The sequence below is a fragment of the Haliaeetus albicilla genome, chromosome 10, assembly GCF_947461875.1.
Source record: "Haliaeetus albicilla chromosome 10, bHalAlb1.1, whole genome shotgun sequence".
Classification (NCBI taxonomy): domain Eukaryota; kingdom Metazoa; phylum Chordata; class Aves; order Accipitriformes; family Accipitridae; genus Haliaeetus; species Haliaeetus albicilla.
Window position 1 is genome coordinate 32,072,883 of NC_091492.1, and position 22,952 is coordinate 32,095,834.

General features: G+C 46.6%; 1 protein-coding gene across 15 annotated transcripts in view; it reads right to left on the reverse strand.

The window, feature by feature from the left end:
• NCOR2 (nuclear receptor corepressor 2) overlaps positions 1-22,952 on the reverse strand; it is a 260,599-nt gene that overhangs the window by 207,339 nt on the left and 30,308 nt on the right. Inside the window, exon 1 of one of the 15 annotated variants that reach the window (XM_069794858.1) lies at positions 490-507. The exons of the other annotated variants lie outside the window; for them this stretch is intronic. The gene's annotated coding sequence lies outside the window, so the exon portion shown is untranslated. Of the gene's footprint in view, positions 1-489; positions 508-22,952 lie in introns of those variants that run through there. 15 annotated transcript variants of the gene reach the window in all.

Consider the following 22,952-nt stretch of genomic DNA (forward strand, 5'->3'; position numbering starts at 1 on the left):
TAATTATAGGCTAAACTTCGCAATTCACCTCTCAAAAGCACGAAACATCAGCAAAACTGCTTTGATCACACTGACAAATCCCTCTCCAGCCGACGGAGCAACGCGTGAGACCAAGGCATTCAGGAAAAAAGAAAGAAAAAAAAACCCCACGAAACTTTTTCTCTCCTTTTTCCTTATTGCTACCCTCCCCCCAAGAATACACGCTCCAAGCCAAGGAGGGCTAGAGGGATAAAATCACCTCAGAAAGCAGCAGGGGCTCGCAAAACCTCGCACTTCGCCTCCGTCGGCAAACGGCTGGCCACCTCCGGGCAACCGCAAAAGTGTATTTGCAGCCTCCAGCACTAAACACTGTTTCTGTGTCGCCGGGCCAAGTCCCAGTTTTTCAAAGCAACTTCTTTCTGCTGTGGCCTAGTTTAGCTCTCCAGACAAAACGCTACCAAAACAAAAGCAGCCCAGCCAGCCCGGGGAAGCAAGGAGGGGGGTACTTACCTAGCAGCATCCCTGCATCACCTCCGTGACCTCCCGCATCTTTAGCAGCCACCCTCTCAACTTCAAAATAAATAAATAAAGAGAGGCCACACAGCCTTAAAACCAAGCTGGAAATGAAATGGAAAGCCTGTAATTATTTCTCAATGCTCCTGCCAGTCTCAGCCTATAAACACAGTGGATTACATAAGTCCACCCCTCCTGTTTTGAAGCCAAAAGTATGAGCTTTTCCTCCAGCTCTGGCAGCAAGTAATAATTCCTCGTCGGCATGGCAACGCTGGCTGGCTTCCAGCAGACAATGGGCGAGTTGAAATACTGCTACGGCCTTTTTATAGCTTAGCTCTGAAAAACCTCTAAAATATTAGCTATCTGATGGCTAACCCAACTCGACAACCTCTCCTCCTTTAACCATTTCCTTCCTGCGCCGCTGCCCGGCGTCGCCCCGACGTATGGTCCAGGGTCACCGGGTGGTGGTGCAGGGGATGCTCTTCTTCCTGGGGACAGCGCACAGGGACCATTTCCCATTTAATGGATTTGTTGACTTCTCACCGGCGCAGCATCTGCAGTAACTGCCACAGACTCAGCACGATGTCTGGGTTTTTCTGGTTTTATTTCAGTCTGTTACTCAGCAGGTACATTTGCTCTGCTGCGTTCGCTCCAGCAAGCTGCGCACAAGGTTCTCCTCTCAGCTAGCCTAGCTTGTGAGAAAACAGACAGCAAAACAACACTTGTGCGTGCAATTTTGTCATCGCCCTCCCGTGCGAGCAGTGATGAGGCTTGTGGGGCTCCGTGTGCGATTTGCGGAGCTGCAGGTAAGCAAGACGCTTTACAAATCCTCTCTCAGCAAGTCCTGGGAGAACTCATCTGTCCTTTCAGGATAGCATTGCAGGGATGTCCTGGAAAACCAACTGCACTTGAGACACCCTGTATTCATGTGGCAGTGTAGGGCACTCTGCCCATGCACAGTTTGGGCTTATTCTGCAGCTGAATGAGTTCAAAGCACTAACGCGGCCCAGTGAGACTGAGGACCAGCAGCGAAACTCAGAGTAGGAGAAGACCCTCAAGACATCATTCAAGTCAATGATGTAGTGAAGAATGCTGAAGTTAAGGAGCCTCGTGATTGAATTTCAACCAAATCCTACCAAAATGAGCAGCTAACACAAACACACAGCAGCTCCCAAGATCACGTGAAGTTAAGATTTACCCTTAGCACACACACAAAGCAGCCCAGGATGACCCCACTACGTCCAAACCCTGCACAGACCCTGACCACCTGAAAGCCAGCAGGTCCATCACACCAGCCTCATTTAGTCCTCCGAGCAGGAGCTCAGCGAGTGCCACCGCCATGTGCTGGCTCACTGCAGCTCTGAGTAAAACTCACCCCAAGGGCTGGGAGATCCTCTGCAATTTGCTGAATTTTGCAAGTTAGCAAAGAAGCAAAGAAAACAATAGAAATTAAAGAGAAAATTAAAAAATAGCAGAGCCAAGGCCACCACAAAAATACAGTTAGCTCTCTTCTCAACGCTCAAAATAGTGTTGCCAGCGTTCATCATCTGGCTCCAAGTCTGACAACGGCTCTGGGAAACCCAAAGGGGCTCCTGCTCAGCATTGGTGGCTGGTGACTCTCCACCGCCAGCCCTCATCATGCAGGTGGCCTGCTGCCCCCGTCATCTCAAGAAAAGGCTTGAATGCGCCACCCATGGGAATCTTAAATACTCGAAAACCAGAAGGCAAACAAAAAAAGAACATTTCTTTCTCAATCTCATTAAGTCAGAGAGCATGATTATGATTTTTTGATGTGCAAAGGTGATAACATTGCTTGGAGCTCTAGTTAAATTTATTATTTTATGGGGATAAACATACTAGGAGACACTAAATGCAAACCATAAAGGTTCCTTGGAACCTGTCAGGCTCACAGCTGCTCAGCCTTTGCTACGAGGCTGCACTTCCTAACGCCACAGAAGAGCCTAATTCTCACAGTAATTATCCGAAAAAGAGTCAAGCAATCGTCTTAGCACAAACCAGGATGAAGCAAACCCTGGCAGATGCTGGTTCTTATAGCAAAGCATCTGAGATGGCCAGAAGTAGCAGTTGTTGCCACCAATAATTAAGTGCACATTGTGCTACTGCAGAGCCAGGCAGAGCCACACATGGGGGACAAAACTAGAACTGACACGGAGCATCTACCTGAGTCCCATGAACCGAGAACGGGCTGAAGTTAAGAGAAGACACCTTACTCTCTTCATGCTGTTTTTTCAGATGAGAACTCAGGGACACATGCCTGGAACACATGCATTTTCTAGGGGAGAATAATTTATTTTTTATTTTTAATGGCAGATTTTCTGGGTTCCACCCCAGTAAATAACAGGCAAACAAGCCACAGAGAACTAAAACCTAGGAACTTGTGTAGGGATGGGATCTAGCCCTGCTCTGCTGAATGCTGCAGGCACATGGCGACATTTCATACTCCACTACTCCACTGAAACCTCAGTGGGTCTCGGGGATACCTTCCTGAGCAGACTGTATTCCATCCCAGTCTCCTGCCCCATGCTCCACAACCTCCTTCACAACTTGCTATTACCAAGATGACATCTAAGAACAGGGCTACAAAATACCCTATCCCCAACCTGAAAAGAAAAAAAAAAAACCACAACTATTTGGGGAAAAACAAAGCTGACGTTTTCTCCTGGGTGTAATGCACCATACGCATGTGCCTGCAAAGACGCGGGACCTTCAAAGCAGGCATCAGGAGCCCCAGGAAACAGCAATAAAGTCAGAGCTAAAAACTCTGCAGAAACCTTGCTACCCTTACACAGACCAACCTCCCTTCTCCAGGCAACGAACATCCCCACCACGACCCCAGACACACAGATGTGTGATCCAAGACAGGGAACAACAAGTTACAACTACAAAGCCCTGCTGAAACTTTACAATGGCATCACACTACACATGCTCTTCCAGCTTAAACCCTTAATTAAAGGGACTATTCTTTACAGCACTGGAGCCACTCCAACTCCCATTGTTAAATTTAAAATAAAACCCTGCAACCCCACAGCATCTGTAAGACATTAAAATATTCAATACTGACTTCTTTATTCAGCTTTAAGACATAATTTAATAATTTTTCCTCTCAAACCCCAAATCTAAGGCTGTAAAGAAAATAATCAACAGCACCTCTTACAGGATGCTTTTTTTTTTTTAAAATGAACCTTCTGTAATAATATCCTTGACCTTTAACAATTCAAAACCGATTAAAACCACCCGAACATGTACAGCCTCCGGACAGACTGCAAGACCAGGATGCGTTCAATGCTGGGCATCAGGATGAAGCAGACTCTGTAGCATGGAAACCAGCTCCAAATACAATCCATTCATGCGCAAGGACAAAACAAGAAAGAACGCAGATTTGACCAGAGGAAAATCACCATGAACACAGGAAAAATACATCACAAAGCCAATTTTGGTCATTGCTAATAAAGCTGGAACCACAAGCCACAACGTTGTTTTTATGACCTCCATTATTCCAAGGTGGGTCTTCACTTCTGCTCTCTGAGAAGGAGCCACTTGCAGCCACTTACAGCTCCTCTACCACCAGTCAGGTAGTCCCGATGGTCTGGAAACCACCCGTTCAGCCATGGCAAGGGATCCAGATATGATGACTTCCCTGATGGGACTGGGAGAAGAATGTGGGCTGAACACCAGCCTCTACAAAGTCAAGGGGAGCAGGATTACAACCCAGTCTCTGGGAATATCACCCATTAGCAGCCTCTGAACACGTGCTAGCAGACCATGACAAACCTCCTTATTTCCATAAAACTCATATAAGTTTAATAACACTGCTGGTATTCCTCCTGCAAGCAGTTTCACAGCCACAGAAACATTTTGGGGTAGTAGGTAGAAGAGAAGACCCAAAGATTACCAAATTAGAGTGCAGTTCATGAAGCAACGGATGAGTAAAATCTTCCCCGCAACAGAGGCATGCAAGGTGACCTGGATGAAAGAGGCAGGTCCACAAGGTGCGTGGACGTTACCAATGAGCACAAGCTCAAGTATGTGACTGAATTCTGCTCTGCTCTGCCCAAGGTGCACCTTGTCCCCACCAGGAGCCTGCCCGGGGAGGGGTACTGGATCAGGGACCGGTTCTCACCAGCAAGCAGCCAGCCTACACAGCAGTCAACTGCACAGGCACTTTCATCTCTGTTCGGGTGGTAACATCTTATCTGGGCTATGTTCACAGGCACTCCTGTCTGCTCGCTCACAGCAACTCTGCTGCACCAAAAACATGAAAAGGGCAGCGAGGTTTGCACAAAATCCCAGTAAGTTATCTCCAACAGTTCCCACAGCCAATTAAACTGTTCAGTCATGCATGCTTTAAAGTTCATAAAATTTAAAAAAAAAAAAAAAATCACAAAAAACAAATACAAAAGCCTGACAATTAGCGGAAGCAGGTTTGTTTGATCAGCTCTCCCCTACCTGCCAAGTAATTCTGTGGCCACAGTAGCAAATCTTTCAGGCAACTCAGTCCTGTGCACTGATCCTACCACACAGCTCCCAGTCTCCCACCCCCACAGCTGCATGGCCAGGGCTAAACCACCCTCTTGCTCTACAAGCCAGAGCCTTCAAAAACACACCCAGCCCCAGGTAAAATTACAAACTGGGCACACCTGCCTCTACTAGTGGAGCCTGCAGCAGACAAAGAGCTTCGCATGGGCCAAGCCACATCTTTAGGAACAGGCTCCAGCGTCAGAAAATGCTGCTAACCCAGGCAAAGCAAGGAAGCACGTGGCACGTACGTCAGAACCAAAAGGATGCTGGATGAGGAACACAAAGAAGGGAGAATGCAGAAAAAGACGACTCATTCAAGAATCTGTACAAAAGCTGGCATTACCAGGCAGCAGCCCTCCAACTGGATCAACAAGTCCAGCAGCAGAGTGTATCCCATGGCCTTAACAAGCCCACATCAGCAAAGCAGAACCAAGGTTACACGCACACAAAACCAGCACATGGTAACTAGCCATGAAAGGAGAAAATCTGCACTAGTAAGAAGATAGCTTAAAAGGGGGGGGGGGAAACCAACCAACCAACCAAAGGGGAGTGGGGGAAGTATTTAACCATGTCTTTCAGAGAAACAAACTAGAAGGAAATAAAAACAAAATCAAGAATCTGGTCCCAAGCCGTGCTACAGCAGTAAGTCTTCTCTAACTGTTTCAGTGAGTTCTGGACCATGTCCTTGTCAAAGGCACTGCCTAGGCTATTTAAAAAAAAATTTAAAAGCATCAAAACTTAGTTCTCTGAAAGGCATACCACTACAGTGTGCAGGACCCTAAGTATCTTCCTAAGACTTGGGAGAGAGTTGCAGAAAATGGAAGAGGCCACATGGACAAACAGACCCTGCAAGCAAAGCAAGAACATGGTTAAGATATTCAAGAGCTAAGTGACAAAGCAGAGAAAACCCCAGAAAGACCAAAAAAAAAACCCAGCTAGCTCAGACTGGATGTGGAAACAGGAGGCGACCAAGATCAGCGGAAGTACAAATCACTCTTGTGCAAGCCAAAAAGCTAGGTACAGATTTGAGGACAAGTGTCCAGCCACCGACCAGCAGAAGTGGTAGTCACAGGGATTTTGAAACAAGGCTGAAACCCATAAAAAGTTTCCAATTTGTTTCTTAATTCAGGAAAGGGTCAGTCCATAGCCAACCAACCACCACACCAGTCCTCCTTCAGAGGATTTGACATTCCCTCATTTGCAGCCTGAAACAGAAATAGCCTGTCAAGAAAAAAAAAAAACAAACAAAAAAGCAAAACAAGAAGAGGGCTGTACCCTGGTCATGCAATTCAGATGCTTCCCAAACACATACCACTGTTTTCTGTTTATTTTCAGCTGGAGCTTCCCCTTCACATCCACCTCCTCCCTCCTTCCACTTACAAACTGATATGTCATTTAAGATCTCCTATCTGCTGGCTCTGCCCACTGCATCCTCAGCATTTAAAATAAGCAAGCTATGACAAACGCTGGGTAAACCCAGTCACTATGAATACTGCAAAAGCAGAGTGGCTGAGGGGTATTGCAGACTAGTCATATGCTTCAATATTTTGTCCCCAAGAGCTCAGCCAATCCATTTAGCAATGGAGCAGGACTAATAATAGACGCAAGGATACAGAGGAGATAAATGTACACAAGACAAAAATAAACCCCAGCCTTGTATAATTTTAATACAGGAGCTAAACTGGGAAATGATAAATGAAGACTGTTTCCACAGTTGAGTCAAGAGGAAAATTTAACTCCCAACAGCCCAAGAGCAAACACACATTCAAAACTGGATGGGGGACTTTCAGAAAGCTAAAGGATTGGATGAGTGTTAACTTGTTAAATAAGTTTTTCATTATTTCAAATTACACCAAAAAAACAATGCTTTACTGTTTTCCAGGGCAACCAGAAGCAGATTTTATACAACGGTGCAAGTTCTCAGACATCAAGTGCCTGCAGTTGTGGGGCCAACATCCGTCTCAAAAAGTTGCTTTCAGCTCCCTGAAAGTGGTGTAGCTTCATGGCAGCTCATTTTGATCTCAGTCAGTGATCCCAAATTAAAGCTTTAATACACTCATACACAGCTATAAACTCCTACATACATTTTTCCTTTATGAGTTTTAGCCTGCCTCCAGTCTACATGGTTAACCGCACTCCCTCCACAGCCCTGCCTTTGCTTTAGAAAACAACCTCTGGTGTTTAATGAGATTAACTATTTCCCCACAGAAGTTATCTGAGGGATAACTCTTCCCTTCCCACAGGAATACCCAGAGGAGCCTCAAAGATTTCACAACCTTAAGCCCTGTGTCATCACGAGTTACTTCTACGTACACAAACACCTTCTGCGTGATCAAACGAGGATGCAGACACAGGGGCTGTGGGCCAAAGGAGAGCTACAATCCTCTGATCTGACCTCTGACCAAATGTCTCCAGCCCAGGGTTTCACCCAGCAGCTCTCAGACGCTCCCCAAGCCTCCAGGCATGGGAACCACCACGTTCCTCAGCGATCTGCCGCAGCGTTCATCACCCTACCTGTCCACCCAGCCTCTCCTACGCGTGACCCTGTACACAAAGAGGTGCTCCTCAAAAGGAGCTCCAACTTTGCACAGAAGTGGCTTTGCAACTGGCCATGGAGGTGCCTCTCAAAGGGCAGCAGCTACCAGCAGCCAGGGTCCTGCCATGTACAGCACAAAACTTAAGTTGCCATGCCAGGTATCTGCAGGTACCTTGACAAATTCTCTGCTCTTGAGCCATGGCTCCCGTTCCCAGGATGATACCAGACCAGCTCCCTCACACCCTTGGACACCTGAAGGACTCCAAGCAGCCCTGGTATTTCTCCCATCTGATTATCTCAAGCTCTGGCTTTGCAACTCAACAGGCACAGGATCATTATTCAAGAGTGATGCAAGATTGGCCAGAGCAGATCTTTTAACCACACTGAAGCCCCTCCTCTGCTGAATGACTGCTTGACCCTCTCCTCTTCCCTCACAAGCCAGCCCTGTCCGTTGCTTCAAAGCTCATTAAAAGGTCTACCTGGCGCCTAATGACCACAGGAGCATCCTTCTTCAGGAAACTCTTGGATTGGAAGGAAGTTCATGCTGGCAGATCATTACCAAAAGGATAAAGGCATAAGAAACTGCTCAGAAGCCCTGTCCCTATCACTAACTCGAGGACAGGTAGGATGCTTCTAGACAGTACCTAGACTCAGACTTCTTTCAGTGAAGTAAGACTGGACCAGGCTAAATTTCATTGCATGTTTATTTCTGCTCAAACCGTCCTACTAAATAGGAGAAAACAGTCATGTTCCAGATGGGAGAGACTTTTTATAGCAAGCCATGGATATCTGGCACACTTTGCTGAAGGTCCTTCATCATGCGTACAAGGTATAATGCTGTCTAGTAATCTGAGGAAACATCCATGGGTTTTTCAACCTCCTCTAGAAATTGAGATTCAACAGGAAACCACAAATACACCAGGCAATTAATTTTTCTTTACCAAATGTTTCCAGTCATGTCGCAATTTTAACAGTAAGCAAACTATTTGGGTTCTTTCCAGTTCTTGTGCAACAATGTTCCTCATTTTTCATTTTATTTTTTAAATAATCTGGCTGAGATTTTTAAAAAAGAGTTTAAAACAAGTTAGGAAGTCAGTGTGAACAGAGCATACTCTCCCCACTAAATATTTACCCCCCCAGAGGTTTCCATATCACATAGCAGAGGTTTTGTACAAATAACCAAGTAAAGACTTTTCCCAGCTAAAAATACAGCTAACAGCCTAAGAAATAAGAGCAGAACAACATATCTACTGACACAGGCAATGCCAAGCTATCTGAACCACATAAATAAAAGTCTCATTCAAACACTTCCCCGCTCCCCTCCCAGCACCATTCCAGGAGAACAAAGAAACATTAAGTCTTACTTTCCTGGTGTATATTTGATCAGACCTTCTGTTAACACAATATGACAACAGCAATGAAGAGAAGAATATCACAGCTAAACAACCGTCTACCATTCCCCTTCCTTCTGCTGAGTCCTTGCTGACGCAAGGATGGAGCAGCTGCTGTCTGTTTTTAAACAGCTCCATATTTCATAAGAAGCTGCTGATTTCTGAAAGGACAGAAAACCCAGCCAATGGCTTACAAAATAAGAACCAAATGAAAGCAATTCAGGACACACTATTTAAACATCGTGTCCATTTGCTCAGCTTCCTTGCAACATACCACCGCAGCTGAAATTCCTAAGACAAGTTCGTCCTCTGTCTCAGCCTACTCCATTATCACCATGAGCACAACTTTTAAGTATTCATCTAAAACACAGCAGAGGATGCTGGAAAATCCCTCCCATGGCTCTCGATAAGAAAAATCTTGAAATATGGAAGAAAACAAACCCATGTGTCCAGCTTGATGCAATCACAGAAACTGCTTCTGCACCAAATTAACGTTACTCTCCCCAGTTGTGTTTCCTGCTGCTGAGGGACACTGTATCAACATTACATGGCCATTTGGGATGGAAAGACTCTCCTTGAAGGACCTAGCCACACGTCTTGAACTTTTGAAAACTTACCAGCAAAACATATATAGCTACTGATATTCATTTATTTTTAATTAGGGATGTATCAGATATCTGGGATATCTGCTGAAACTCATCACTGCTGAAACTCCACAGCTAGGTCTTCTTAAAAATCTACATCATAGGATACAAGTCACTGTGTATTAGGACCTTAAAGAAAGGAGCTTAAATCTTTTCTGTTCCGACGCTGCAGCTCTCACTTTGGCTGTTAAAAGCAATGGGTTATACCAGGCGAGTCCCTCCTGAGGGGCTCCAGACGCCTGCTGTCTCCTTTCTAGTTAATAGCTGCTGTAAGAATACTGCTTTTTCGGCCGTTTGTGTCATGTTGATTAGCTTAGATAAGGACTTGGGGAAGGAGTAGGGAGAAGAAGAGAACATGCAGGGGGAGGAGGATTTAAAAAGAAAAAGAAGAAAAAAAGTCTTTCATCTGCTTTAATAATTAGCAGGTCATGCTGAAAATTATCAGCATCCCTTTAAAGCAACTGTGCATGAAATGTGCAGAGCCCTGCTCAGGTCACTGCATCCATGCAAGTCGCTTAGTTACATCAGTCACTAAGACCCTGTGGTTTTCTAAACTCCCCTGGCTACATAAGGGCTCTGGCCAAGATCCTTCTACTTCCACACTTCCACTCCATGAGGTGGGGGGGGGGGTAACAAGGCTCACCTATCTTGCCACTCAGTCACAAGGGCGGTGGGCATGAAGATGCCAAGGCCAATCAGGACTAATTAAAAGGTTTGCGAAGGACCTTCAGATTTTCTCATAAAGAAGCACAGGGAAACTTACTGCAAAGCATTTGCCATTCCTGGAGAAAACAAACTGGGTGCAGGAGCCTGCTGTTCATTGCTGGGATGTTTTCCCAGGGAAACTGTCAACAAGGAAGAATCAGACTCTGCCCCAAATGTGACAAAGATCTTCCGTAATTCATCACCATAGCTGCTGTCCCACGGGACTCTGCAACGCACATGTTGATTCATGCAGAACAGCCTCCCCACCCAACAGGCACTGTCACCTGTGGGTCCCCAAGAGCCTTGCCCCTGTACCAGACAAGCCTGAATACTACACTGAAGACACTGTCTGGGACTTAATACATAAGCCCTGGTGGAAAATGAACAGCAGGGGTGGGGGGTTGACAATTAACAAACCAGCAAGAGAGCTCCAGTCATTTGGGCTCCCTCTCCTGCCCACATCTACTCTCACCTTCAGAAAAGCCAGCATTTATCTCCTGGAAGGGCAGGACCAGTTTTGCTACAGCACAGGTCCTTTAATAGACCTGTCCTCCTCAAAAGAAGTGAAAAGATGGTTATGACAATGATAATTCTTCCTCTGATGTACTCGCATCCTTCTATTAAGGACACATTACCTCAAAGGTCAGCAATTGCCAGCCAGAGCCAGCTCTGCCTTGACAGCCCATCTTCAAAATGCATTAAGTGCCTGACCGTGCCCAGGACAGCAAGAGACTGCCCTCAACATGCTGTCTGGAGAGAGGAGAATTTCCTTTGGTGGCTGTGATGGCTGTGTCTTCTCAAGTGTCTCTAATTTCAGCAGCCGTCCCTCACTTCAAAATCGTTCTTCCACCTCAGCTTAATGCTCATCCCCAAGCTGACACACACCTTCAAAGCGCCGCTGTTTGAAAGAAGCCTGGAAAGATGGAAATTAAGAGATTACTTTCAAATAAAGCAATGGCTTAAGTCATTGTCTACAGAGTTACCAGACGTGCCGTTGGGCCCCAATGCTTTACAAAGGCAGGAGCGACTCCCCAGGCATGCAAGGGGATAAGAAGGACAGAGGAGAGTCCCTATGAGATCACTGTGGCACAGGGACCAGGGAAAAAGCACCAGGGCTGGTGTAGGAGGGCAGAAGCAAAGCAGAAACCCTTTGTAGGAAAGGAAAAAAAACAAAACAAAACACAACTATCTTATAAGCAGCAGAGACTGAAATCACCCAAACTCCCTCCATACATCTCAGTAAAACAGAGAACAGCAACACTGCAATGCTCAGAAGAGCATCAGGAAGGAGCCAAAGCAAACTGAAGTGTAAAATCCATCCCTCTGTAGTACCAACGTATTCATCTGAGAAAGGGGGAACTTCCTCCAAGAGGGCACTGTGGAGTACCTCAATGACAAACCTACAGCAATTATTAGAAAGGCATCATCCATACATAATTTTGAATTTAATTTAATTAGGCACCCTGCTAACTTCATTACTTATTTAACCGGACTGCTCATTCAATTTACGTTACTACTGTTTCAGATAACCGCTCTGGGTCCCACCTTAGTGGGAAACACACTAGAGGACGCATTTAGGAATGCTGTAGCCCCAAGCCCACGCTCCCCTGACACTCAGCACCTCTTCTGGGATGGAGGCATTTACAGTGTCTTAGGTTTATGCCTCCATTTTTCTACCTACACGCAGAGAAGTCCAGAGGAGCTCAAGGAGGAAAAAAGGACCAAAAAAAAAAAACCCAACCCCAAACAAAAGAACAGATTTATCACTATTAATGCTTGTGCACACCAGTTAAAGCAGCAGCTTCCTACACGGTTGCCAGATACTTCTTTTCCACCCGAGAAACACCCAAAAATTATACTCTATGGGGTTTGGGGGATATATATCAGAGCACTTCACACATCACCCAAGAGCGTCCTTATAAAACCATCATCTCCAGTGCATGACACATCAGGTCAGGACAGAAATCAAAAAAGGTCTCACGCAAGCAACTGCTCTTGCAACACTTTCAGGGCCAAGGAGGTCAGCAGCCTGAAGCTGAACCTTTCACACCAAATCATACCCAGAAACAAAGGATCCGGCTCCCCAAAGCCTCAGCAGCCAGCACACGCATCCTCCTTCCTATCGCTTCAGACAGCCGCATCCCTGCCAGTCTGCCAGCTCTGCCTGCCCTCTCCAGGGCATGCTGCAGGCATGGCAGCATTTACCCAGTCAACTTCAGGAGTCTCCTCGGAGGACTAAGTCAGAAGTCTCAATGCCCCACCTGATCAGAAGGGATGCAGCACCATGGCTAAAAAAATGGAAAAAAGGATCAAGCAGATCCCTGAAATACCCTGCAGTAGGTAGGAAGATACCTCAGCTTTAGACAGCAAGGTCTGTCTCAGAAAATACATATAGATATATAAAAAGAGCCCTGACTGACAGGAGTAAGAGAGTGTGAAGCAGTATAGACACTAGTCTGAAATTAGGTAATCCTCTGTTGTGGTTTTTTTAATTCCTTCAGTTGAACATTTCTTCTTTAAGTCAAACTGCTCCAAGTATTCTGAGCATCCATTTAAAAAAAATGAGAATAAAAAGCTGGACAGCAGCACAAAACCAGCAACAGCCCAGGGTGCCCTTCCATCCCTTGTGCAACAGATCTGCTAGTGCAGAGGTGCTGCTCGGCGCTGCGCGCGCAAGCTGCTCGCACACCTGGAATGAACGTCATCACCTTGTGCAGCATCTTGGAGACAGCATTGTGACATCCATTTTACATGCTCCAAATTAAATTAATTTGGGGTCTGGAGTTAAGAGCTCAGGAGTTCAATGTAATTTGCTCCAATCAATGCACAGGGCTTGTCTGAAGCATCAGAAGTTTAAAGGAGCACCCTTATGAACAGACCGTTCCTCACTTGGCACTTTAGAATCTGTTACATGAATGGAAAAGATACAGATCCACTGGTAGCATCTTTTACTTTGAGGTTACCTAGTAAACAAAAGGACTGAAATCACTGCCACAAAGATTAACAATTCTGTCGTGACACCAACACATAGTCAACAGCAAGTCATAGCCACAGTCACTACGAAGCCTTCAAGGAGAACCAGCATCAGCAGAAGTGATGAGTTTTCCATCTAGCTCTTGTAAAAACAAAACTGCCTATCTCACAACCCCACACTGATCTTGTGTTCAAGATGCTCAAAATTAAACCTCACACCAAGGAAAAGAAAATCTAGTTTGTGGTTTCATTAGCATGCAACTTCCCCCAAATGCAACTTGAACCATTTGCCTGTTCCTTGTGAGTAAAAATTGTAAAATGATTTGCACAGCGTTAGGGGAAATTTAAGTGCTAGAGTTCCCATCAACAGGGAAGGAGACTCAGTCTCACCTGTCTTCATAGACAACAGTGGCAGAGGCTAATCGTTGCATTAGAAGAAGGACCAGGCTTTGCTATCAGGCCAGGGATGGGGCTAAAGTGGCAATGCCAGGATTATTCCATCCTTCACAAGGTGAAGGGATCATGCAGACTCCATAGAAATAGAGGATCTTGGCAGTTCTCATTTCCTTCACAAACAGTTCTCAGGGGCCTCTTCTAACCTCCTCCGGCAGGAAGAGGGGAACGTCTAACACCTAATCGCTGACATTTAAGAATGCAAAGCTCCAGCCATCAAGTTGACACCACAGCAGGGAATGCAGCTAACAGGTATACAGTTGCATGCTCCCCAGAGCACGGATTTCAAGTTACAGTTTAAAAAGAACAGAGGAAACTAACCTACAAAAACAATCAACTTTATCTGGGATGTATATATCCACACACACCATGTGGCTACACCATAATGTAAACACCTGTGTGAATTATGCATTTCTCCTCCACCAGCAGTGTCTGAGGCATGCTCACATCTGGAATCCTTTATGTTTTAAATGCTACTTCTGCCTTCTCCTTGGTGCCAAAATGCCTTGAGGAAGCAGCACGTGCATGGGGGAAGAAAGGAGCAGAACAGCCAGTAAGGTACGAAGACACTTCAGATATCAACATTATGAACACAGTAGACAACCTAAGGAGCAGACATCCACCGGTGTGCTCTGTAGGCAGCAAATGAGGGAGATGCTGTGGTTTGTAAGGTCACACTAGGTGAAAGTTACTCTTCTCCTGTAGCTTACGATAAAAAGCAAGTTCACATTACTCTTAAGTAAAGCCTATGTTTGTTATTTCTGTTTCTTTGTTTGCTATGTAGAGCTATGTAGTCAAGCAGCAACATTTCCTGGCCAGCTAATGTTATTCGCTTACAACTTACAAATCTTTGGATTTTTCTACATCACAAGGGTTGCATGAATTTCACAGGCAGCCCCTGAAGCATGCAGCACTCCACAACACAAAGCACCAAAAAGTGGCATACCAGTCCTCTCCAACGCTGCCCTAGCTAGGCTGCCGATCAAGGTCCTTTTAAAGCAAGAACTTCATAATGCATGTCTCTAGCGGCTCAGGGAGACAGCATTAAAACACAAAGGCACACAGCTCTCATGCTAATGTTTCCATCTACTCAGGAGCTGCTTTTATTTAAGGACAAAATAAAGCAAAGCGTGCTGCACTGACCCTGTGCACAGACGCTTGGGTGCCTCAATCCTTTTAGGCACCCCCAGAGATTTTCAAAGCACCCTGGGGACACACAGATAAACAAACATTTAAAGGGAGATGCATGTCAAGAGGCCCATCAGCAGCTCTGTAAGAGATGTTTGGCATAAGAAGCTCAAGACAGAGGGCCATGCAAAACCCCTCTGCCTTCAATCACATCCAGGCTGACCTTCCCGACACGCTCGGCTCACACAATCTGCCCCTTGTCTTTGCTCAAGTTACCCCAGCAAAGACTGGAGTGACCCTGGCTAGCCTTTTGGCTCTTTGCTTTCAATGCCTAGCCTTCAAAGAAACCTGACCCAAAGTCCAACAAGGTTAATGGACAGGCACACGTTGACGTCAGCGAGGTCCCTGGATCAGGCCAACACAGTGTTTGCCTTATTCTTGGCACCAGCACTGCCTGGAAGCCAAGGAACAAAGCTAAGACTGACCAGATGTTTGCTGTCTTGGTCTTCCCGAGGACCAGCCTGTCTTCTGCACACACCCCTGGCAGGGCTCAGGCAAGAGAGGACTGATATTAGGCGGCTTTTTCCATACCATCCATACTGGGTTTCTCCACACCAAGCAGCCAACAAGGCCAGACTTAGAGGTCAAACCCTGGAGGTAAGATACCAAGTTGTAGGGAGACCTGCATACAAAACGTTGACACATGTTGACGTGTATTTCATCTTGTGTGCCAAAAGTGCCAAAATTCCCAGTCTCAAACTTTTCAGACTTGGGCTCCTCAGAGGTTCAAAGTTACTCCCAGCATCTGTCCACCGGTAACAGCAGATGTGACCTCATTTGAACGCAGCACATAATGCTGGGACTGACAACAGTCCCAAATATTTGCCTGGTAGGGCCAGAGGTTCACAGAGCAGCTGCATTATTTACTTTCAGAGCTTAATTCTATCCAAGGCAATTTTTGGGCCGCACTCCAGAGACATTTACCTCTTGCACCAGTCTACCCTGCCACAGACACTAGAAACTCGGTTATTCACCAATAGCCTAGCAGAAAAAAATAGATAAATTATACCATTACTAAACCCAGCTCTTTGGTAGAAACTACCTGAAGATCCTGAAGTGACATAAAAGACAGGAGCTCAGAGACAAGTACTTCTCTGCTCCCATGCCAGAACACCTGTTTATTTGGATGCCAAATACTGGTGGCTCAAAAAAAAAAATAAAAAATAGTATGAGCCATCCTTCTCCCCCACTTCTTTTGAAGATGATGGATGCATCTGGTTGGGAAGCTGAGCAGCAGCGCACAAAAGTGTCTTTTTAACACCCCCATAGCCCACAAGCAAGACATGCAAATCAGTCACTAACAAAGATCAAGTCCTCATTAGACCTGAAATATGAATGGATCATACAGAAGAGCATTTTTGAGTGTTTTTGTATTAAAGCTACTTTTCTATAGCAGCAAAAAAATCCGAAGAGCCTAAGGCAGTCCCAAGCAGGATGTGCAAGCTCAGTTAAGTGTTCATGCTTAAAGGGAAAGAAATAGTGAACTGCCTTCCTCCCTTGTAAATAAAACACGCCTTTCAGCATGCAACTCAGCATAGAGACTCTACAGAAGCTGGAGACCCTCAGCACTGAATAACGTGCCCGAGGCTGTTAGTATGAAAAGAGATGATGGTTTACTGGGTGTTAGCACAGCTTAACAGACTCACTTCCAGGTGTATTGTTTCTCTGCATCCATGTTTGCAGAGACTTTGCGCAAAGCAAGCAGCAATAGTCAGAAGCTTCTCAGAAAGAAGCACCTTGCTAAGAGCAGCAATACTGGCCACTCCAGGAGTCTTAATCAGAATTTCAAACAAATCACTGCATCAGCAGGTCCACCACTGCCACAAGACCAGGAAGAACATGAGGAGGCAATCACTATGGCACCAATTCAAACACCAATAAAGAAAGAAGGTGGCTTGCACGGTCTTCAACCAGCCCTCAGTCCACCAGTAACTGCCCTGAAAGAACAAAGCGTGGTTGTTTTAGGACCAACTTCCCCCACTTAAGGCCAACAGCTCCTAATACAGAGCCTGAGGAACAAAAGCATGCTACCAAGCCACAAGACTCAACTTTATGGTGTTCACAGCATCAAACCAACTGAGCAAGCTTTTACCTACAGACGCTGCCAAGCTCTGCCCCACGCTGGTGCTGTATGCGCTTCACAGCTGTGATGGTGTCCAGCAGCAAAGCCCATCACAGCCAAACCAGAAGAAGGTCACCAAGGGGAGGGAGGGAGCTCTAGAGAAAATGTACAGCATTGTTGGGAAAGCAGCAGGAATGTGGCACAAAGGTAACTGCTACAGCCTGGGGCTGCCAGATGAAAGCAGGATCAATACTCCACTATGTTGTTTAACCCGTTTATTAGGGGGGGAGGTGGAGATAAATGAGTTTTTCAGTTGCCAGAGGGTACACTTTCACCCCAATCTGAGTCAGCCAGAGCTGAGTTCCTGCCCAGCAACACCATCCCAGCCAAATGATTTCAGCCTTACAGTTCACTTAACCACAGAATACAAAGAGCCAGTAACCCAGCAGTCGATAATGGAATAAACTATAGGTCAGTGACCAGGGGAAAACACACCATTTAAAATTATTCCAATATTGACACGCACAGGAAACAGGCCTGTATTTTTATTTATTTATTTTAACCAGCCTATCTGCTCAGAAGCAGTGCTGAGCCAGCTGCTAAAATTACAAGGTTAGATTCTCAAAGTCTGTGGGTAAACTGCATAATGCCAGCACACGCTTATATCCATAAAAGCACGCCACTTGCAAGCAGGGTAGAGCACGCAGGTGATCAGCCACAACACGGCCTGCACACACTTGCTTATCAGTACATCAGCAGGAGAGGGTTAGGGGGTACCTGAGCAGGCAGCATGGCTCTGCCAAGCTGCCTTTGAAAGCCTGGCCTGTAGCCAAAGGGGAGAGCACAAACTCACTCAAAACACTCAGCCAGAAGCCCAGCCAGACTCATTTATAGCTCCATTTCCTCTCAAGGCTGCTTTTCCCCCGGAAAATGCTGCAATGACAATTTGCACCTTAAGATTAAAGATCGCTACAGCTCTCTAGCAACTGAAAACACTCAGAAAAGCCCCTTTCCCCTCCCAAGTCCAAGGAGCATTTCTTCCATCGCAGATGAGCAAAGCGAGGATGAGGTGACACCAGCCGTCACACAGGCACCAAGCAGAGAATGTTTCAGCTGAAGTTCACGCGGTACCACAAAGCAACCCTACTTCTTCAAAATAAAACAAGACACCATGAACTCGGCAAGGCAATTCAGACAAGCAGTAGGCACTAATTCTGGCCAACCTCTCAACTCCATCAAGTAAAGCAAAACAAGCTGCACCATGTGCACCAGAGTTTCCAGCCTTTAAGATCAACAGAAGTATTTGGTACAATCCGATGCTTACACCCCACCACATGATTAAAGTTAAAATTTAACACATTCTGACAGCAGGGTCTCAATGCCAATTCAACCTATTTGCAGAGCTGGCTGCTGCAGTCCTCTGGCCAACCTCCCCGCGCTGAACGTGATCCAGAGCGCTCTTCATCCCTGCTGGCACCCAATGCAGCCGTTGCTCCGTGCGCGTTAACCAACCTGCCCGGGCTGATGCAGGCATTGCCAGGCGCGTGGCACTGAAGCACCATTTCACAACGGCAGCAAAGGGAATGCAAAGCTGAGATTGACGACTTTTCCAGGAGAGCACCAAGGAAATAAGTTACGCTGTTCCCAAAATTCGTTTTTCCTCAAAAATACCTGCTTGCCAGAGGAAAAAGCCTTCAAGGCTGAATTTAGTGCTCAGTAAAAAGACCAGATTAAGAGCCCCAGAGACCACTTGCTCTGTTTCTCCTCCAGCAGAAGTGAAATAGAGCAGTGAAGATCGGCCGGGCAGATCTCCTGAGGGGCAAGCGACCAACACGAAGGGCTGCAGTGAAGTTCAGCTTCCCACCCCAGCCGCTCCTTGGCATCTTTCTCACCGCTGCTAACAAGCCCACTGCAATTCCCACCAGCAGGAGAGGCACCTGCCTGTTAACAACTGGACTCCTGCCACCGACTCGCTGAACATGTGCCACCCTGCGCAATGAGACAGCTCTGGCTGCCCGCCGCCAGCCCGCCAAGGGCTCGGCAGCCCTGACCCGAGCCTGGCAGCTCCCAGGGCTGCGCCGCTTTCCTCTTGAGTGGGATGAGAAAGCACAGCCTTTATTCAGCGTCTGTCCCTGCCTCTCATTTGCTTGGGAAATAACCAGCAGGTAAACAACACCCAGCTAGAAATTTGCTTACCAACATGGAAAAAACCCTCTACTTTTTTTTTTTTAACCTTTTTTTTTTTTTAATTTCAGTGAGTAACAAAGCCTTAATCCAGGCTCAATAAAGCATTGCAGAGCCTGGCTCAGCTCACTTTGGCTACAAGCAAATCAATAGCTTTCTTATATCTCTCTGCTCTGCTTGGGAGGGAAAAGGGGCCACTTCTTTCCCAGCCAAGACATCTGCACAAGGCATCTATGTGCTGTGAGCCAGGACCCCTCACGGGGAGAGCTGAAAAGAGATGAAAGAGCGCTTTGGCACAGGAGACCCGTCTTCTCTCACCCTCATCTCTGCTGGCACTGCCAGTGCGTTTCATGTGGGAAAGTTTTCAACCCCAGTTTGGCCTCCCAACCACCATTGGTTCTGCACTGGTTAGTTATTCACAGTGGGGTGGGGTGGAAGGAGGGGGGTAAAAGCCACTCAGAGCAGAGGTTCAGATCCTGTAGGTAGGACTGCCCAGGCCTCCTGTTCTGCCCAGGCCTCCTGTTCTGCCCAGGCCTCCTGTTCTGCCCAGGCCTCCGCTGACAGAGCTGCTTATTTCGCACATCCGTGAGCTTAAAAAATGAGGCTCAGAGGCACTGAGGAGGAAGCATACAGGAAAGCCAGCCCTGGATTCAGGAACGCCTCAGTGCAAATCAATCAGTCCCTCTCTGCCTCCCTACCAGAAAAGGGTCTAGAAGTCAGTACAGAGAGGAAGACAATATGGCCAAACCTAACGCACCCAAATATTATGGTCTCAGAAACACCTCAAGCAAATCAGCGGGCACAGTCCTTCCTCCCCCCGCAGCACACAACAGGGACGTCGCAGCACCTCAGCCTCCAAGGCGAGCCACGCCAGAAGCCAGTGCAAATCTGTCCCAGGTCACAGGAGGGCTGCTGCAGGGCAGGCACACGTGTCCTGCAGGGAGAGCCTTCCCCGCAGTGTGGAGGGCAACCGCTGAGCCCCTGGTCCAGAGCAAACTGCCGCAGGCATCTCGCACACCTCCCCGGTGCCACGGGTGCCACGTGGCACAGCTCTGGAGAGAGACAGCCAGATACAAGCCACAGCCCTAACTGCTGACCACCTTGCCAAAGCAAAGCCTCCAAGAGGTGGCCAGTGGACAAGCACAGGTTAGCACTGGTTCACTTCCAGCCCCTGTGAACTGAAGCCTCCCCGAAGGTCACGGGTGGCTGCAGTTCTTCGGGAACAGCGAGACATCCAAAAAAAGCACTTGTGCAAACATCCCTGGGCTGGGAAACTTTGACTTTTCCAAGGGTGAGCCTGGACCAGCCTTTCACGTCCACCCATGCGCCATCCCTGGGCTGCCTCCCTGCCGGCCCAGGGAAAACCCAGCTCCACGCAGCATGCTCAATCCTGCAGAACAAGGGAGCTGGCTCCAGAAGACCAGTCACCAGCTACCCCAGCAGTAAATCATAAAAACCACAACTTTAAAATAAGAGCTCACACAAACCCGTATTACAAACATCAACAGAGCTGTGTCAATTAGATTAGGCTCTGCCTCGTTATCCATCATGTTTACAGTACATGTGAATGCTTTCTAAAGAGCAGATGCTTTTCAAGTTTAATAACTCAACCGTTCAGAATTGAGCAGTGAAAGACCCTGCACACACACACAAAAAAAAAATAAATGCAAGCACAACGGAAGCCTTTTTGTTGATTTTCAACTTTTTTTTCCTATAAACTACCAAGAATGCCAGAAACTTTTGCTTCTGAAGAAATGACAAAGAGGATGTCTAATAGATGGAAAGCATTTGGAGAAGGAAAAACAAAAGCAAGACGACCCTTGAACATATTCTTGCGGGACAACTTCTGAAAACCACATGAATAAGTTATACAGGCTTCCCTTAGAACAGCAACAGCAAAAGCCTCAATGGACAACGTCATCAGGACTTGATCTCTGCTGCAGATCAAATGCCATACAAGCAGGAAGCAGCTGACACACAGCTCAGTCCAATTACATACAGTGCCCTTTCCATAAAGGGCCTCCTCTTTACTGCAAGCAAACTCTCATCTTCAGCTCTGCTCTCTTCGCTGGCAACAAGCCTCTTCTGCCCCTTGAAGGAAAAAGGCAAAGCTGGCATTTGTGAACTCTGCCATCCAGCCCGAAGGAACATAGAGCTGGCATGTCTCAGGGTATCTAACCTACTCTCCCTCTGCAAGGATGTTCAGCAGCACAAGCACAAGATGGAAAGCCACAAAACACCCGATAGCTAATCTTGGCTCTGATAACATCTTCCTGGAACATGTCACTTAAGGTCTCCAAACCTCAATTTCTCCATCTGTAAAAAAAAAAAAAAAAGAAACAGTGAACAAAACTTTGCCACTGCAAGGGCTAAATGGAAAACACCTGTAAAAAAGATTTTCCAAGTGTGACATGCACTCTTTGTACTCACTATTATCAGGGCTCAGACTATAAATTGTTCAGAGCGTGAACTATTTGCATTATATGTTGAAAACAGTACAGGCTGTCGTTAGCACTCAGTGCACAATATTTTTTACGCACCCATCTCATCATCTCAGTCATTTATACCATGACTAGTTCTTTTACATTCACACATAACCACGTAAGTTTGGCATTTACGGCATTATCACTACAGAGAAATTACTGCAGGGGACAAATTAATTACCTATGCAAAGCAGGCTAAGAATAGTCAGCAACATACTGTACCACTGAAATGCTAGACAAAGCCTCAAACAGAACTTCCCTCATGTGGAGGATTACAGGCTCTACCCACAAAGGACTCGAGTGTCTTGCCTTATCTTTATTCCATTTAAAAGGAAACAGACCTTCCTGAAAACCTGATAGAAACATGCCTTTACAGAACAAATGCAAACGGATTAATGCACTTATCAGCAGTAGGCTTGAGGGGAGGCAAAGACATATTCCTCCTGCTGCCTACATACCCTAAGATACTTTTAATTAAATTATAGAACATCATTAGCTAACGAAATATTCAGGTCCGTCGTTACACAGCCCTCCTCCTCCTGCTGCCTTGCAAACCCCCATGGTCTATGAATCCACACAAGCATTTCAAAGGCCAGACATGGGAACTACAAAGGGAGTTGCAAAAGGAGAACCTCACCCCTCTTCCTTCCTCTAAGGCCAGCCGTACCCACTTACACTTGGTTCTGGGAAACAGAGCTATCCTTAGGTAGGGGAACATTCAAAAGGAAACTCAACCGTGTTAGCAGCCTTGTTAGATTCCTTTTACGCACAAACCTAAGCAGCACAACTGTCTGAACCCAAAGGGCAAGAGCTCAGCCACACTGCTTTCCCGCTCTTGAGGATGCACGCAAGCACGCACACCCCCGGCCCACCCCTCTGACCCCCAAGGGAAGGAGAGACCCCCGGGTCGCACTAGTCCATTAAGTGTCTGTGTAGGCAGAAGGTATCATAAATTGTTTGCTTTTAAATGCCTTGCACTGGCTGAGGGGTTTAACAAGTATGTACCAAAACGCTGCCTTGTCAAGTTCCGGATCGTCAGCGTTAAATCCTGGGAGCAGCCAAGTAAGAAATGGACCTGCAGACAGACAAACGTGTCTCAGCGTTTTTCCCCTGCCTCGCCCTCTCTGTTAGCCACTGCGTGTTTGCTTTTGCTTCTAAACTTCGCTTCTCTGTGCAAACAGTCTGCTATGAGAGGTATTTGCTCAGTCCACAAGTTTCCTGCATTTTTTGTCCAGCTCGAGGGCCCGATAGTCAGGCATTTCCAGCTCAGAGACCCAGGCTATGAAAAATTACTTCAGCCCA